This window comes from Ornithorhynchus anatinus, chromosome X3, assembly GCF_004115215.2.
Source record: "Ornithorhynchus anatinus isolate Pmale09 chromosome X3, mOrnAna1.pri.v4, whole genome shotgun sequence".
Classification (NCBI taxonomy): domain Eukaryota; kingdom Metazoa; phylum Chordata; class Mammalia; order Monotremata; family Ornithorhynchidae; genus Ornithorhynchus; species Ornithorhynchus anatinus.
In genome coordinates, this window is record NC_041751.1 from 16,038,681 (window position 1) to 16,056,517 (window position 17,837).

The following is a 17,837-nucleotide window of genomic DNA, read 5'->3' on the forward strand; positions in this document are numbered from 1 at the left end:
AGAAGCACAGTATTGTGAGTTGGGTTGTAGTAGGAGAGTAGTGAAGTGAGGTAGGAGGGGGCAAGGCGGTTGAGTGCTTTAAAGCAACTGGGGAGGAGTTTTTGTTTGATGCGGAGATGGATGGGCAACCACTGGAGTTTCTTGAGGAGATGTCCTGAGCGTTTTCGTAGAAAAATAATCCAGGCAGCAGAGTGAAGTATGGACTAGAGTGGGAAGAGAGAGGAAGCCAGGAGTTGAGCGAGCGGGCTGAGACAGTAATCCAGGCAGGATAGGATGAGTGATTGTATCAGTGTAGTAGCAGTTTGGATGGAGAGGGCAATGTTGTGAAGGTGGTACTGGCAGCATTTAGTGATGGATTCGATGTGAGGGTAGCATGAGAGAGAGGAGTCAAGTCATAACGCCAAGGTTATGGGCTTGCGAGAAAGGAAGGAAGATGGTGCTGTCTACGTTGATGGACAAGTCAGGGGAAGGACAGGGTTTAATGACTGCCATCCAGTCCCCTGGAGACAGAGCATAGAAACTGTACATTTCTTGCCCTCCTGCCTTATTTCTACCACTGATGGACTTCGGAACTTGTTCTGCCTTTTCGAATCTCCAGGTTGGACAGGGGCCATACGTAGGAAATTCAAGCCAGTAGGTTTTGTTATTTTTCAGCCTCTCCGGTAGAAGGTTGGATGAGTCCAGAAATGGTACATTTTGATTTAAAATGAGGCTTGAGACTAATTGGCCCTATAGATTTCAGTTATCCATAGCCTCAGCCATTAGCTTGAAAATTAGCATATGCATTTTTTACCACTCTGTCACGTCAAAAAATGATATCTGTGGATGAGTTCAATGGAAATGCCTATGCAATTTTCATGCAGAGAGACTATCTTAGCATTAGAATAAGCATTGCCTGAGTATCATGGTTAAGTCAGATGAAATGTGAGCATATTAATAGATTTCATTTGAACAACTCTCGGAGTTACCAGCTTTATTTGGAAGCGAATTGCTTCAGTTATGTAATGGGAAGCCAGCAGGCTCTCCTTAAATTACACACAAATATTTTGCTTCTCTTTTTTCTAATAAGCAGGTTGAGTGAACTTATTTCAAAAAAAAGGCACAATTCTCTTCAAACACACTTAGAGAATTAGAAGCGGCCCACTTTTAAAGGATTTAGTGTTTAGAAGGCATGCTGGAAGCTGTTGTAATTAGTATACCTGCAAAAGAATTGTTAGTTATTTTCAACAGTTTTTGGTGTAGCATGATTTATTAGTGAACCTGTTATCTGTGATCCCCTTAGGCCGAGTAACATTTTCTTCATATAATGAGAATTTTCACCCTAATTAAGAATGCAGGCAAGAGGCTCCAAATGAAACAACTATGCTGAAATAGACTCTAAGCTCTAGACATTTGGTAGTTGAAACTAAGGATTCCAGTGCATCGTTCAGTGTTTTCTCGAAAGCCTTTTGAACGGCACATCGCAAGATCTGGTCTATTTTGCTTCTTTTAATTAAACATCGTAGTTAACAGTGGTAACCATCGTGACTGCTCCCAAGTAAAAGGGAATATTAAGATGTGGATGAGTGAATGAGAGTGACATTTACTGAAATGTGTAAGGAATTTAAAGTTTCTCTCCACAATTAAAGAAAAAGCATGAGAGATATGCATTTTCATAACAATCCAGTTGAAAGTAGTGTTGAACCTCGATACTTCCATTTAGTCGTATTTAATGAGCGTTTTACTGTGTTCACCCTCCTCTTTAGACTGTGAGCCCCCCATATGGGACATGCTCTGTGTCTGCCAGCCCAGCACTTGGAACAGTGTTTTGGTAGTAAGCGCTTAACAAATATCATAAAAACCGTGAAAAACAAAAGCCGTATAACTGTGATGTGCCTCACTTTCCTCATCTGTGTAGTGGTGATTCAGTACTTATTCTCCCTCCCACTTGGACCGTGAGCCTCATGTGGGACAGGAACAGGAATTATTTTGTAAGCGCCTAGTGCTTACTACATCTATCTGTAATCCATCGCCTTCCACAGGGAACCTATTGTAACAGACACCCGAAGGAGCGGTGAATATGTGGTTATGGTGGAACTTAGAACGTTTCTCTAGCTTGAACAACATGAATTTTATTGTGATTTTTCTCGTAGCCATTACAATATTGTCACAATTCGATGGGGCTTTAAAAGCAGGTACAAATGATTTCCCCACACAGTATGCCGTTTTGCATCATATTCAGGGTGGGCTTAAAATGCATATTTCTGCCTGTCACAAACTCAGAACTTCATCTTTTATCCCAAGCTAGACCCAAAATGCTGAAATGATTCAAGCATCTCCCCTCCTCAACCTTCCATCAGTTTTTAAGAATTTTTTTAATGGTATTTGTTAAGTCCTTACTATGTGCCAGGCCCTGTTCTAAGCGCTGGGGTAAATACAACTTAATCAGATAGGACCCAGTTCATGTCCCACGTGGGACTCACCGTCTTAATCCCCATTTTGCAGATGAGGTCACTGAGGCACAGAGAAGTTAAGTGACTTGCACAGAGTAGACGGGTTGGCGGAGCCGGGATCAGTACCCAGGTCCTTCTGTCTCCCGGTCCCGTGTTCTATCCACTAAGTCACTCTGCTTCTCATTGTTCTGTTCGGCCAAACCGAGGGGCCTCTCGGGACCCCAGCCCTTGCAGTCAGGGTCAGTGAGCCAGATGTGGTGACGTGTGAAGCGATGAGAAGAGATGGGACCAGGTGAGCATTTGATTTCGGATACTGACCGGAAGCCAAAGGAGAAGTTCAGTGTTCAGTGTTTACTACAGTGCTCTCTGCCCTCAGTAAATGCCTCTGATTGATTGACCGAGATCGGTTTGTCTACAGAAATGGTCCGTTTTGATTTAAAATGAGCCTTGAGACTAATTGGCTCCAAAGATGGAAGTTATCCATAGCCTCGGCCATTAGCCTGAAAAATTAACCGATGCATTTTTTACCATTCTGTCGTGTCAGATATGATATCTGCGGATGAGTTCAGTGGAAATGTGCATGCAGCTTTCAGACTGAACGAGCATCTTACTTAGCGTTACAGTGAACATCTCCTAAGTACCGAGGTTAAGTCAAGTGAAATGTAAGCGTATTAATAACGGAATGCGGGCTCCAAAGAGTTGTTCTGGGAAATAGCTTCCATAGACATTCTCCCGCTCACGACCACAGGTGACTTCTCGTCAAGGGAAGTTTTCCTTGTGGTGGTCGGCTCTCCCAAGTGCTAAGAAAAGGCCTCTGCACGTGGTAGGCGCTCAATAAATGCTACTGACCGACTGATGACTTCCAAACAAGTAAATGTAGCACCCGGATGTCAGAATTCAGCCAAGAGAGAAACAGTCAGAGTTGATTCGCAAAGCGGCATGCACCAAGGGCGGAGCCTCGCCTCGCAGAGAGGGCCCACATGCCGGAGACAGTGACGTAGGTCTCGGCCGGCCCGGGACACACCCCGGGCTCTGACCATATGGCGCTCAGAGCTGGGTGGAATGGTGAGAGACGGAAATGACCCAAGAGAAGTGGGTAGAGCAGAGATCTAAGAGCCAATGCAGAAAAGAGAGTGTAATGCAGTGCTTGGGGTCTTATTAGATTGACGAGCAGCCTGGCCCTAGTGGAAAGAGCAAGGGCCTGGGAGTCCGAGGATCTGGGTTTTCTAATCGCGGTTCTGGCACTTGTCTGTTGTGTGACCTTGGGCAAGTCACTTCGTGTCTCTGTGCCTCAGTTCCTGCATCTACCAGATGGAGATTCAATAGCCGTTCTCCATACTACTTAGGCTGTGAGCCCCTCGAGGGACCCTGTGGCTAACCCAGCACTTAATACTGCGGTTGACCCAGAGTGCTACCCCCGGGCTTAAGAAACACCTCTATTAACGGGGCATTGAGAGGAGCAGCATGAGCTAATGGAAAGAGCACAGGACTGGGAGTCAGGAGACCCGGGTTCTAATTCCCATTCCGCCATTTTCCCTCTGTGAGGCCTTGGGTAAGATGTCTGAGTTCTCTGTGCCTCAGCTTCCTTATCTGCAAAATGAGTATCAAAGTACAGAACGCCTCTTCTCCCTTCCCCTTTGACTGTAGAGCAGGGTCTTTGACACATAGTGAGTATTCGACAAATACCATTATTGTTATCACCCCACATTATCGAAAAGCACGCGGTTGAGGTGACATCTTTAAAAGGGACATTAAGGAGGGGTAAGGTGAAGGGAAATGAGAGAAAATGTGGAGGGGGGAATACTTTATGATCTTTGAAGGAAAAAAAAGGGTATTGCTTGAACCACAGGCAGGAAGTGAAGAAAGAAGGAATATTTTCCAAGTAGAGGAGTTTAAAAAAGGAACACAAAATCAGGCACTTGGTGTAGTGGGAGGAGAGGAGTCCCGAAGAATAGGATGGATGGATGGATGGATTTGCGAGGGAATTCATAACAAAGTAGGAAAGTAAAAGAAGGCAGAGGAAATGTCATTAGGAAAACTAGTTACCCGCTCCATATAAAAAGAAAATGTGGTTCATGCTGCTGCATTTTCCCAAATGCTCAGTACAGTGCACTGGTCCCAGGTGGTGCTCAGTATGTGCTGTCACTGCTAGGTGCACTTGCCGAGGATCAATAAGGTGTAGGGAAGCAGAAGACAAAGCTGATAAAACAAGCAATGTTATATACCTGATTTAAAAAAAAAGAACAAGCCGCATTGGCTTAGTTGGCTGCATTTCCAAATTTGCAAGTCTTATAGGAATTTTGAATAAATAATTGGTGGAAAGCATTACAAGATATGCTTAGCAAGAGACAAAAATCTGGTGCAGAGGCCGCTTTACGATATTGAATATTAAGGGGAAATGGGAATGATTAAAAGCTGGAAGCCATTGACGTGATTAAACTTGGATTATACCATTTTGCTGGGATTTTATTAACAAGGTTGGAAATTGTTTCTGACATGACATTGTGCACTGAACAAAGGTGTGAAGATATAAGGAGGAAGATAGCAGATTTTTCGGTCAACCTAAAGGAGGTTAGTGAACACATTGAAGGAGGAAGATGAATGGGATATTTAATCAGTCTGCACCAAGGGAGAGTTCTCGTTGGGGTGAGCCGTTGCATTTTATTAGAAGCCCAAATAGGGAGTCACGGACTACCTGGCTTATGGAAGTGACTAGGTGAAAATGTTCTGTGGCAGTGTTTTCAGGAGAAGACTTGGGTTCTAATCCTGCTTTATGACTCATTCATTCAATCGCATTTATTAACCACTTACTGTGTGCAGAGCACTGTTCTAAGTGCTTGGAAAGTACAGTACTCTACTGCTCTGTGACTTTGGGCAAGTCACTGAATGTCTCTGTGGCTCAGTTTCCTCATCTGTAAAGTAGGGCTAAGATACCTGGTCTCCTCCCCTTTTAGACTGTGAGCACCATGTAGGAAAAGGACCGTGTCAACTCCTTATAACAATAATAATAATAATGATAATGTTGGTATTTGTTAAGCGCTTACTATGTGCCGAGCACCGTTCTAAGCGCTGGGGTAGACCCAGGGGAATCAGGATGTCCCACGTGGGGCTCCCAGTCTTAATCCCCATTTTACAGATGAGGTCACTGAGGCACAGAGAAGTGAAGTGACTCGCCCACAGTCACACAGCCGACAAGTGGCAGAGCTGGGATTCGAACTCATGACCTCTGACTCCAAAGCCCGTGCTCTTTCCACGGAGCCACGCTTTACCTTGAATCTACCCCAGCACCCAGTAGAGGGCTTGGCATAAAGTAAGTGCTTAGCAAGTATGCAAGTACATTTCCTCTCCTTCTCCCTCCTCCCACCTCCCTTCCTTTCTCCTTCTTCTTCCCTTCCTTCCTCTTCCTTCCTCCCTTCTTTCTCCTCCATTCCTTCCTCCTCCCTCCTGCGTCCTCTCTCATCCCTCCTTTCTTGTCCCTTGTCCCTCTTCCCTTCTCCATCCTCCCTCCTGCATCTTCCCTCCTCCCTTTCCCATTCTCCCTTCCCCCTTATCTCTCCTCTCTCCTTCCTCCTCCCTTTTCCCTTCCCCCTCCCCCATCCTCCATACTCTCTCCTCCCCTCCTTCATCTTCCCTCCTCCCTCCTTCCATTTCTCTTCTCTCTTCTCCCATCTTTCTTCTTTCCCTTCTTTTCCGAGAAATGAGATGGTTGGCCTGGGAGTCTAGCTCCAAATGAACAGGCAGTAGAGCCCTCGGGACCGTCTGCCACATCACCGAACGCACTGACGGAACAGGAATGGTAGAAAACAAACTGGATTCTGAGCACCGCGGGAAAGAATTGCAACAGTACAGCAGGCCGGCTCACACTGTGAAGCGAGCGTTCCCTCACACCATCAAAACACCCTAGAGAAACTGTGGAGTAAAAGCATGCTGGAAGGCAGAACTGGGGTTTGTCAGTCTTTCATTAACCTACAGGATTGAAAGAGTGGGGAATATGAGTCTTTGCCAGGTTGGGTGGTAGCATGGCCTAGTGGAAAGAGCTTGGGACTGACAATCGGAAGACCTGGACTGGAGTGGCAGCACCATCTTTAGCCTGCTGTGTGACCTTGACCGAGTCACTCTGTCTCTCTGGACCTCATTTTGTTTTTATTGTTGTTGTTGTTGTTGTTCTGACTCCCAGGCCTGTGCTCTAGCCACTGGGCCACACTGCTGTTAAATGAGAATAAGATATAATGAATACCACATAGGTCAGGGACTCTGATCTGTGTTCCTCAGCACTTAGCACGCAGTGAGTCGTTAATAAATGCCATCGGCAGCACCACTGTTACTGTTTTCAGTGTAAATCTGAAAAACAGCCGGAGTTGGTTTTTTCTCCTTGCCCAGAAATTGGAATGATGTACCTTCTAGTCACTGTGCGCTGTCTTGAACCTTAAAAAGGCCAGAGGTCACTTCCACTGAATAACTTATGATGTGTTTGATTGAACTGTCCACTGCAGTCCAGTGCTAAGAGGTGGGGCATCCATCGGGGTTTTCTAGGAGGCGGTGGGATTTTCAGCCACCAAGAGGCCCACTCCTCCCCAAGACCTGGGGCGGGAACACGTCGGCTTTGGATCCGGTGAGGTAGTCAGGGATACCCAGGGAGAAGCACCCTAGGGTTCGGCTAAGCCCCGATGGGCTTGGGTACTGAGATGCTGCCAGCACAGTGGAAGGTACGTCACGTTAGCTGAGCATCTCCGTTTGGCAGAATCCTCGGAGGCCGCCAGGGTTCAGCCAACTGGGCCTCGCCAGGGGTCCCGCTCTGTTATTAGCAGTAGAACCTGACTCTTCCACGTCCTCTAGGAGCTGTAACTTGCAAGTGACTTGTGTGGCCTTGGGCAAATTATTTCACTTTTCTGGGGCTCAGTCACCTCATCTGTAAAAGGGGGATTAAGACTGTGAGTTCCATGTGAGACAGCGACTGTCCCCTACCCGATTCCCTGGTCTCCATTCCAGTGTTTACTTAGTATGGTGCCTGGCACAGAGTAAGCACTGAATAAGTACCACGACTACTATTATTCTAAGCAGACCACAAGACATTTGCAAATCCTGTTATTTTACCAGCAAAAAGAGTATCTCCACCTGTTCTCTGTTTTTAAGAGAGTTATCTCAAATGCAACATTTTGAGCCCTACTTCATACTGCCACTTGAACCTCAAATTTGTCGCCAAGATTTGGTGTCTTACCCTTGGTTTTTGTCTTTGTGAATAAAAATAGCTCATGGTCTATCATAATTTAGGCAAAATCAAAGACTCTCCATGTTGGTAAGTATATGAAATAGATAATGTGAGTAGGCATCGCGAAGCAGCGTGGCTCAGTGGAAAGAGCACGGGCTTGGGAGTCAGAGGTCATGGGTTCGAATTCCGGCTCCGCCACTTGTCGGCTGTGTGACTGTGGGCAAGTCGCTTAACCTCTCTGTGTCTCAGTTTACCTCATCTGTAAACGGGGGATGAAGACTGTGAGCCTCACGTGGGACAACCTTGATTACCCTGTATCTACCCCACTGCTTAGAGCAGTGCTCTGCACACAGTAAGCGCTTTACAAATACCAACATTATTTTTATTAGTGGGCATTAGGCATTGGTATTGGGAAATACCAAAGAAGTGGCCCATTCTCGGCCCGTGGAGACCTTCAACTCTTATAGGTGACAAAGCCATAAAAATGTTACAAATGTACCAATAGAAAAATCGAATTGAACGTACAGTGGAACATAAGTACCTATGTCCATAAGTCCTGAGGATAGATATAAGTACACGACAGCTAGATTTGACTGATGGCCTCATGTGAATTTGGAGCGCTGGAAATGAATTGGGGAACGGTAGTTGGAGGGGACAGGGACTTAGGAGGACTTTCAATGTAGGAAGAGCTGTGGTCTGACGGATCTGAGGGCGGGAGGGAGTCCCAGGCCAGCGGGAAGAGTGTGAGAGAGTGGACGGAGATGGGAGGGTAAATGATTAGCTTAAGAATGAAAAGCGTGAGTTGCGGGATGGTGGATGAAGAAGCAGGTACAGCAGGCACTGAATCTTTTTTGCTGTAAGCCTGGTTGCCCTATGAGACAGTGGCCTTTCGATCATAAATCCTTGCCCCAAGTAACTGAAGCAAAGATAGGGTCCGTGCAGCTGGGGTCACAGAGCTGTTCTGGGGATTTCCGCAATCGGGTTAGCGCTGGTTCACTTGCAGATCGGTTCACTCTGTTCCCGTCAGCTGAATGTAATCCCAGGTCCGGGCCAGTTTTCAGGAAAAGCTTACCATAAGCTGCCCAGCTGAAAACATTATCTTTTCCCAAACCAATCTGCTGACTTGGGGTCAGGTTGCCTGGATAACTCCAGAGAAAACAGGGAAGACGTTATGCACGGGTGAAGGGGACGATTTCCTTCACCTAGATTTCATTATTTCATGCAAACGAAATCATTCAAAGTGCACGTTCTGTGACAGTGAAAAAAATCGAAGTTTTTATTCTTTTTAAGAAATTCATATTAGGAACATTTCTGTAACCACCTCTCACTTCTTTTTCAAGTTGCCTCATTTACAGGTAGGAAAGAAAAATGGGGTGTCCGATCTGAATTTGACAAATGAAATTTGACAGAGACGCAGCGTGGCTCGGTGGAAAGAGCACGGCCTTTGGAGTCGGAGGTCATGGCTTCGAATCCCGGCTCCACCACTTGTCAGCTGTGTGACTGTGGGCAAGTCACTTCACTTCCCTGTGCCTCAGATCCCTCATCTGTAAAATGGGGATTAAGACTGTGTGCCCCACGTGGGACAACCTGATTCCCTTGTGTCTACCCCAGCGCTTAGAGCAGTGCTCTGCACGTAGTAAGCGCTTAACAAATACCAACGTTATTAAATGTTTTGGGCATCGTTGTGTCAGACTGAGAATAACTGGACCAGGAAGTGTAGTCGCATGACGTAGAAACTCGCCTTCACCGTAGGTTTGATCAGTAAAGCTGTCACCTATAGCTTCAAGGTGATTGTCCTCTTTGTCCCTCTTTGACATTTTTTGCAAGGCTTCCTAATCTGTTTAGTTTCTGATTACATGTCCTCTCCCTCTTGCTCTATTCTCTCAGAGGGGCCGAGAGTGCTAGGTAGATCTCCCTGCTGGCCAATAATAAGAATGATAATTGTGGTATTTGTTCAGTGCCTACTATATGCTAAGTACTGTGGCAGACACAAAATAATCAGATTGGACGTGGACCATTTCTCGAACGGAGCTGAAAACTGTCTCTCTAAAGTTCGTGCTCTCTCCCTCCAGGATCTGGTGGGTGGTATGACATTTCTCCCCTTCTCTATGCAAGCTGCACGTGAGATCGCAGCCAAATCCTCACCACCAGGTCCTCCCTCCTCACCCCTGTGCTTGGGGTTAATTCACCTTCCCAACTTCTCAGCGGGTGAATCTCTCCATCCTTCAGTTAATCCTACCTCCGGTTGTTATCCTCCAGACCGTATCGTAGTTTAGGCAACTCTTTACCCAGGAGGGGTGAAACGCAATAAGCAGGTTTCCAGCCAGATGTCAGTGTCAGAGGATGGCGCAGTCTTATCTTGAAATGTGATATTCAATATGTTGGTTGGGGTGACTGCAACATTTTCCAGCAAATTTCTGCTTTGCTGTCCTGAAACCTGGTTGGAAATAAAGTCACGTTCCTTCTGAGGGCTGATTTGTGGCAAACCCTCTGTCCCCGGTGTATATAATGATGATGATAATAATTGTGGTATTTAGGTGCTTACCATGTGCCAGGCACTGTACTAAGCACTGGGGTGGATACGTGCAGTTTGGGTTGGACACAGTTCCTGTCCCATGTGGGGCTCACAGTCTTAATCCCCATTTTACAGAAGAGGTAACTGAGGCCCAGAGGAGTGAAATGACTTGCCCAAGGCCACATAGACAAGTAGCAGAGCCGGGATTAGAACCACTGACCTTCCCAGGCCCGTGTTCTAGCCGCTACACGCCACGCTGCGACTAAGCACTTGAGAGAGTAGAATCCAAGAGTTGGCAGACACATTCCGTGCCCACAGTGTAAACCCCCGCCATTAGCAGAGGCCAGGGGCACTGGGAAGGCACCTATGTAGTGTTCGGTGGCCCCGTGGCCCCCCTGAATCTGAGTCTCGCCTTCACCCTCCTGCTCGTATCTGGGGGATTTGTGTCTTTGATTGGAAGGAGAGGGCCGACTATGGGCCTAAGAGCATCTCTGTTCTTTGAGATGTTTTCCTGTTGGATTGTAATCTCCCAAGTGCTTAGTATTCATTCATTCATTCATTCATTCAATAGTATTTATCGAGCGCTTACTATGTGCAGAGCACTGTACTAAGCGCTTGGAATGTACAATTCGGCAACAGATAGAGACAATCCCTGCCCAGTGACGGGCTCACAGTCTAATCGGGGGAGACAGACGGACGAAAACAAGACAACATAATCACGATAAATAGAATCAAGGGGATGGACACCTCATTCACAAAATAAATAGGGTAATAAAAATATATACAAATGAGCACAGTGCTGAGGGGAGGGGAAGGGAGAGGGGGAGGAGCAGAGGGAAAGGAGGCTTAGCTGAGGGGAGGTGAAGGGGGGGAAGGGGGAGGGAGCAAAGGGCGGAGGGGGAGCAGAGAGGGAGCAGAAGGAGCAGAGAGAAAAGGGGAAGCTCACTCTGGGAAGACCCCTTGGAGGAGGTGAACTCTCAGTAGGGAGGTCTTAGTATGGTGCTCTGCACATGGTAAGGGCTCAATAAATGCAATTGACTGACTGACTGACTGACTGACTGGGACTGTACTGGCGTGAATAAAAAGACACAGTCTATTGTCGGGAGACTTGTGCAGGTTATCTGTATCAGAACTAGTCACGGGCAGGGAAGCGAGGAGATTGAGGAGAGAGATTGAGGAGGTGGTGAGTTCACAAGTGAAAAAGAGATGCTAATGCTCTTCAGAGGCTCAAGAAGTAGAACATTTGAAGGCACGTTTCCCAGCACACAGTACGGTGCCTGGTACATAGTAAGTGCTTAGCAAATACCATAACACAAAAACGAAACAAAAAACACCGGACAAGCGTCATCTATATCTTTTATACACCTGCCCTAAACACCCGATTCAGCGTTGTGCGCACATACGGTGCTATTAAATACTATTACTAAGTAACCTCTCTCTCTCGGACTCTGTTTCTGACTCAGAGCGATAATTAAAAAAAGGTTTATTCAGTTCAACAGGGATGGAATCATTTTCACTCCCCACTAAGAGATCATCTGGGGCCTGATAGAGGATTTATCATAGGAACCAGGCACCCCTCAGGGGCAAACAGCCTCAAGTGTAAAATAATAACTCAGAATATTTCAATGTAAACAAGTTTTGGGCTGTTTAGACGTCTTCAACCAGCCTGAGTCTTTCAGTGAGTATTCTCAATCCACCCTAACAGTCCTGGCTGGGCAGTCGCTGTAATCTGGTCTAGGGAAGAAACATCTGCTTTAGATGCCCATTTATGAACCTAAGACCAATAGAGCTGAGATAACAAATGTCTTAAAACGCAGATGCGTATGCTCACTAGCTTGAGTTTTATAAATATGAATAGTGACGGTATTTGTAAAGCACTTTCTATGTGCCAGGCACTGATTAAGCGCTGAGGTGGACACAAGCAAATAGGATTGGACACAGTCCCTGTCCCATATGGGGCTCACAGTCTTAATCCCCATTATACAGATGAGGCAACTGAGGCACAGAGAAGTTAAGTGACTCGCCCAGGGCCACACGGGAGACAACTGGTGGAACCAGGATTAGAAGCCGTTGACCTTCTGACTCCCAGGCCCATGTTCTATTCACACTTTCCCCACACTGTACCTTGGGCAAAGCCGGGAAGTTCTGTACCCTGTAGAGCAATCTCTGACATGGCAAGGAGGGTTGTTATTATGAGAATAGATCATAGGGGCATTGGTATTCTTAGTTGAATGTGTTTCTGCATATGATAAATGTCATTCATTAACTAAGAACTCTAATTTGCAAAAAAAAAAAAAAAAACCCAGAAACCTTTCAGGCAGCCGACACTGGAACACGATCAGGAAATCAGTGGAATTTATTGAGCACTTCCTGAGTTTTAGAGATTATATTAGGTGCTTTGGAAGAGTACAAGACACACGGAATAAATACGTTCTCTGTCAGTAAGGCTACTTTCCCTTTCGTCTTTCACGAAAGGATAGCCACGCTGACAGTAATAATGATGATTAGAATAATTGTGCTATTTGTTAAATGCTTACTACGTGCCAGGCACTGTACTACTACTACTACTAATAATGATGTTGGTATTTGTTAAGCGCTTACTATGTGCCGAGCACTGTTCTAAGCGCTGGGGTAGATACAGGGTAATCAGATTGTCCCATGTGAGGCTCACAGTTAATCCCCATTTTACAGATGAGGTAAATGAGGCACAGAGAAGCTAAGTGACTTGCCCACAGTCACACAGCTGCCAAGTGGCAGAGCCGGGATTCGAACTCATGACCTCGGACTCCCAAGCCCGAGCTCTTTCCACTGAGCCACTACTACTAAGATAGATATAGCACTGGGGTAGATATATAGAGAAGCAGCGTGGCGCAGTGGAAAGAGCACGGGCTTTGGAGTCAGGGCTCATGAGTTTGAATCCCAGCTCTGCCACTTGTCGGCTGTGTGACTGTGGGCAAGTCACTTAACTTCTCTGTGCCTCAGTTCCCTCATCTGTAAAATGGGGATTAAGACTGTGAGCCCCACGTGGGACGACCTGATTCCCCTGTGTTTACCCCAGCGCTTAGAACAGTGCTCTGCACATAGTAAGCGCTTAACAAGTACCAACATTATTATATAAGATAGTCAGGTTGGACACAGTCCCTGTCCCACAAAGGCTCAGACTTGTACCATGCCAATGAACATTTGCCTTGAAAATGAATTTTCTTGTCCCTGTGCCTTTCTCTGTGATCATTTCAATCAATGGTATTTATGGAGCGCTTACCACGTATGCACAGAGCCTGGTTTAGAACACTTAATTTGTGTGTATCGAGGCAGTCCTAGCCAAGGAAATCAGTCTTTGCTACTGAATTTTGATGATTCCAGTAGTTTGATTTCATTCCACGTAGAACTTTGCATTCTGGAGGCCAAATATTAAACACCTTAAGAAACCCATTCAAAAATCAGGAAAATAGAAGCTGAACGGCTGTAAAATGCAAAGCCAATATGTGCTCTAAGAGGTTTATCCCTCTGCCTGTGCAACTGCCCCCAGCCCCGCTACCAAAAAAAAAAAAAAAACAAAACGTGAAAACGAACAGAACAGTACCATTATTTGGCTAAGAGAGCTCAGGGAGCCATCTGGCTTTAACATTCAGATGTGTAAATTTACATTTTATCTGTCCTTTCGGATTCTCGTCGTAGCTCACCGATGTTTTAGAGGCTAGTCAAATGTCGGGTGACGTCTGTACTTGGAAGGTAGCGGAGGGTGGAGCTTAGGCGAAGAATCAGAACTGGAAGTTGCCCCCTTGGATACCGTGGTATTTACAGGTTCAGCCCTTTAGCGCTTAGTACAGTGCTCTGCACACAGTAAGAGCTCAATAAATATGATCGAATGAATGAAGGAACTGGGGCTCACAGTCGTGATCCCCATTTTACAGATGAGGTAACTGAGGCTCAGAGAAGTTAAGTGACCTGTCCAAAATCATACAGCTGACAAGCGGTGGGGCCGGGATTCGAACCCCTGACCTCTGATTCCCAAGCCCGTGCTCTTTCTACTGAGCCACGCTGCTTCTCTGGGTTCTCTTCGTACAGTGCCTGGCACATAGTGAGCACTTAACAATTCAATTATTATAATTAATAATTATAACTTCTATTATTGAGCAGGGGCCTGGGAGTCAGAGGACCTGGGTTCTCAACCAGGTTCTGCCACTTGTCAGCTATGTAATCTTGGGCAATTTACTTACCATCTCTCTGCCTCAGTTTCCACATCTATACCTCTGTATCTAACAGAAACACCTTACCATTAGCTTTTGAAGCACGCAATCAGCCAGTCCCCTCCTACCTTATCTCGCCGATTTCCTACCACTGTCCCGGTCTATACAGCTCGTCTCGAGCCAGCTTGCTCGATGTGTTTCGATCTCATCTATCTTCCCTCTGACCTTCTTCCCATGTCCTCCCTCTGACTTGGAATCCTTCCCCTTCCATCTACATCAGACCGGCACTCGTCCCACCTTCAGAGTCTCATTCAAAGCCTTCCCCAGTTAAGCCCTCTTTGCACCTCTTTCCTCTCCTTTCTGCGTCACCTATCCGTACCTTTTAAGCACTTGATAGTCACACCACCCTCAGCCCTACAGCACTTACGTACATATCTATAATGTATTTATTTTATGTTCATGTCCATCTCCTCTCCTTGACCGTATTCAGTCTCCCAAGAGCTTATTTCAGCACTCTGCACATCATAAGTGATCAATAACGACCATCGAGCAATCGAATAATTACAAAAATCCATTCTCCTTCCTACTTTAAAGTGTGAATGCCATGTGGAACAGGGACTGTGTCTGGCTTGATTATCGTGTATCTGCCCCAGACTGTAGTTCGCTGCTTGGCACCTATTACAGCCTGTCGGTCACAGTATTTATGGAGCGCTTACTTTGTGCAGGGCACTGTGGTAAGTGTTTGGGCGAGTACAGTACAGTAGCATTGGCAGACACAATCCCTGCCCACAGGGCCTTCGAAATGCCATTATTATTGTTATTATTATTGCGGGGGCAAAGGTGCGATGATATCAGCTGGGCGCTATAGATCAACCACTGGACTTTCAGAGAACAGCTTTCCAGCAAGGAATTTACCCGTAAAAGGAGAGACCATCACACCCTCTACTATGTTGGTATTGGTTATGTTGGTAGTTGTTAAGCGCTCACTACGTGCAGAGCACCTTACTAAGCGCTGGGGTAGATACAGGGGAATGAGGTTGTCCCACGTGAGGCTCACAGTCCTCACCCCCATTTTACAGATGAGGGAACTGAGGCACAGAGAAGTGAAGTGACTTGCCCACATTCACACAGCTGACGAGGGGCAGAGTCAGGACTCAAACCCATGACCTCTGACTCCCAGGCCCGAGCTCTTTCCACTGAGCCACGCTGCTTCTCTACTACTAATCAGTCAACTTAGAAAGGCAATTGATTGTGATGTTCGACCTGGACCCGTAACAGCAAGGGTCACCTCGTTCCTGAGGCTTTTTCAAAATGGCTCCATCGGTCGTGGCAACATCCGTGGTGCTGCGTGGCAAACCTCTTGTCCAGCCTTGGCAGCAGGGCTCAGCCATAATCTGTCGCAGAGCAGGGCATGGCAGCACAACACTGTCCAGTACACCTGGCATCAGTGCGCACTCCCACTCCTCAAATAAACCCTCTCCGCGAAGAGGTTTCTAATTCCCAAGATCCCGGAGACACTCAACGTGGATGTTTGAAATGCTGCTGCTGCTGCTGCTGCTGCTGCTGCTGCTGATGTTCTTAGGAAGCACATTCCAGAAGACGTGAAAGCAGTGATGAATCGCCCACGGAGGCGACACGATTCCATAAGCCTTATTTTATGCCAACGGACATCTTTCCAAGGGAGATCATTAATAACAAAATCGGCATTTGGGAAATAGTGGTTTAATGGGAAATATCCTGATGATAATAACAGTATTTGTTAAGTGCTGATTATGCGCCGGGTTTGGGGTAGGTATAGCATATGTAGATTGAAAACAGTACCTGTCCCACACAGGACTCACAGTTTAATAGGAGGGAATCTCCATTTTACGGGGGAGGAAATTAGGGTACAGAGAAGGTAAGCGGCGTGCCTAAAGTCACACAGCAGGCAAGTGGCAGAGCTGAGGTTAGAACTCAAATTCCCCGACTTCTAGGCCTTGCCCCTCCCACTAGCCCTTGCTGTCCTCTTCCGGGTGGGCGTTCCAATGTCCTCCCCAAATTCTCCATTGTTCCCGTTTCTCCCTAGTGAGAGCTGTCCTATGGTTTGAGATTATCCCCACTGACGGTGAGGGCGTATCCACTGGGGTGAATGTCGTGTTGAAAATCTCGGCACGCTTGCACCCAGTGTGTCCATGAAAAATCTCTTTCTGGCCCCTCGACATTTGGCTGAGCACTGCTTAATCAACCAGTCGTATTCTGTTGAGTCCTTATAGTGTACAGAACATTTTACTAAGCACAGAGTCAGTCAAATAGGGCAAGATGTGTCCAGCAGCCAGCAGAACTGTGTCATTTAAGTTGTTTTAACAGTTACTAGTGAATGGTTTATGCTCAGCCAGTTTTTTTATAGCATTTAAGTGCTTACTATGTGCCAAGCACTGGACCGAGCACCTGGGTAGATGCAAGCTATTTTGGTCGGACACAGCCCCTGTCCCGCTTGGGGTGCTCAGTCTAAATAGGAGGAAGTAGCATTTAATCCTCATTTTATAAATATAGAAAGCGTAGCCCAGGGAACTCAAATGACTTGCCCGAGGTCACACAGTAGACAAGTTTGCAGAACAGGGATTAGAACCCAGGTCTGCTGATTCCCAGGCCCATGCAACTCGTTGTGGAGAGGGAATGTGTCTGTAATATTGTGATATTGTATTCTCCCAAGCACTTAGCACAGTACTCTGCACTCAAGTAAACTCTCAATAAATACAATTGACTGACTGACTCTTTCCACTAGGCCACACGGCTTCTCCTTCACATTCTCTTGCCTGGTCTCCCTGTGCCCACATGACCGGTCAGGAGAGCGGACACCTATGGTTACGGACCTCGAAAGCAGCGGGCTCCACTCTGCCCTCCCTCAGTCTGGAAACCGGCTTTGGCTGTGAGTCAGAGCCTGGTTTAGTCAAGTTTAGTCAAGTGGATGTAAATAAAGGGTGCGACATTGGGGCTGGAAGGCAACGATCAGTCCCACCCAGGGATGAAGGGAATGGCTGAATCCAGTTGTGTTTCTCCCCGACTCACTCCCCATCCCTCCCTTGCCCCATTCTCCCAGTTTATTAATTCATTATTCACGATGTTGACAATTCACGGGACTCTAGGGATCCATACCTGAATTCCGTGACATCTGCACATAACTCTCTTCTCTCACATCCTTCCCAACTCTGTTCTCTCCCCTGCCTTGAGGGTGATGGAAAGGAGAGTGCAAATACTGGATTCCGGCCTCTAAAAATAATGGGAAAGAACTTGCCCGTCCAACCCACAAGCAGGGCTCGGCAAAACAATTTTCTTTCCGCGGAGTGAAACCCGCGGTGTGCGGGAGACATAAAATGTGACCCGGCTGTGGCCCCAAGAGGCGGAGGTTATGGTGCGGAGAGATTTACACTCCCCAAGAGAGCGGCCAAGGCAGACGTGCCAAAGTCATCTCATACTTTCTTCCCCTGCCTGGTGTTGGAGGGTTTCTTTTT